Below are 1647 nucleotides of genomic sequence, written 5' to 3'. Positions count from 1 at the left end.
TAGCAAGGATAATCCAGAGAACTACAGGCCGGTGAGCCTTACGTCAGGGAAATTACTGGAGAGAATTCTTCGAGACAGGATCTACTCCCATTTGGAAGCAAATGGATGTATTAGTGAGAGGCAGCATGGTTTTGTGAAGGGGAGGTTGTGTCTCACTAACTTGATAGAGTTTTTTGAGGAAGTCACAAAGATGATTGATGCAGGTAGGGCAGTGGATGTTGTCTATATGGACTTCAGTAAGGCCTTTGACAAGGTCCCTCATGGTAGACTGGTACAAAAGGTGAAGTCACACGGGATCAGGGGTGAGCTGGCAAGGTGGATACAGAACTGGCTCGGTCATAGAAGGCAGAGAGTAGCAATGGAAGGGTGCTTTTCTGATTGGAGGGCTGTCACTAGTGGTGTTCCGCAGGAATCAGTGCTGGGGCCTTTGCTGTTCGTAGTATATATAAATGATTTGGAGGAAAATATAACTAGTCTGATTAGTAAGTTTGCAGACGACACAAAGGTTGGTGGAATTGCGGATAGCGATGAGGACTGTCAGAGGATACAGTGGGATTTAGATCGTTTGGAGACTTGGGCGGAGATATGGCAGATGGAGTTTAATCCGGACAAATGTGAGGTAATGCATTTTGGAAGGTCTAATGCAGGTAAGGAATATACAGTGAATGGTAGAACCCTCAAGAGTATTGAAAGTCAGAGAGATCTAGGTATACAGGTCCACAGGTCACTGAAAGGGGCAACACAGGTGGAGAAGGTAGTCAAGAAGGCATACGGCATGCTTGCCTTCATTGGCCGGGGCATTGAGTATAAGAATTGGCAAGTCATGCTGCAGCTGTATCGAACCTTAGTTAGGCCACACTTGGAGTATAGTGTTCAATTCTGGTCGCCACACTACCAGAAGGATGTGGAGGCTTTAGAGAGGGTGCAGAAGAGATTTACCAGGATGTTGCCTGGTATGGAGGGCATTAGCTATGAGGAGCGGTTGAATAAACTCGGTTTGTTCTCACTGGAATGACGGAGGTTGAGGGGCGACCTGATAGAGGTCTACAAAATTATGAGGGGCATAGACAGAGTGGATAGTCAGAGGCCTTTCCCCAGGGTAGAGGAGTCAATTACTAGGGGGCATAGGTTTAAGGTGCGAGGGGCAAGGTTTAGAGGAGATGTACGAGGTAAGTTTTTTTACACAGAGGGTAGTGGGTGCCTGGAACTCGCTGCCGGAGGAGGTGGTGGAAGCAGGGACGATAGTGACATTTAAGGGGCATCTTGACAAATACATGAATAGGATGGGAATAGAGGGATACGGACCCCGGAAGTGTAGAAGATTTTACTTTAGACAGGCAGCATGGTTGGCACGGGCTTGGAGGGCCGAAGGGCCTGTTCCTGTGCTGTACTTTTCTTTGTTCTTTGTTTTTTGATATATAGACAGGCAGCTAATGATTTACAGACAGGCACAGACAGGCAGCTAATGGACACAGAGAACAGGACATGACCAATGAGCAGGCAGGACACTCAGGGGTGGGATCTGACTATAAAAGGCACGAGGCACTCACACTCCGCCTCTTTCCACTGATGAACATCTACAGAGTGAGTCAGAGTGTATGTACAGTATCGCACCTCCAGCACGTGGCTAAGAGCTAGTCTAGTTCA

Source organism: Scyliorhinus canicula, chromosome 21 (assembly GCF_902713615.1).
Source record: "Scyliorhinus canicula chromosome 21, sScyCan1.1, whole genome shotgun sequence".
NCBI classification, from domain to species: Eukaryota; Metazoa; Chordata; class Chondrichthyes; order Carcharhiniformes; family Scyliorhinidae; genus Scyliorhinus; species Scyliorhinus canicula.
This window is presented reverse-complemented; position numbering follows the sequence as displayed.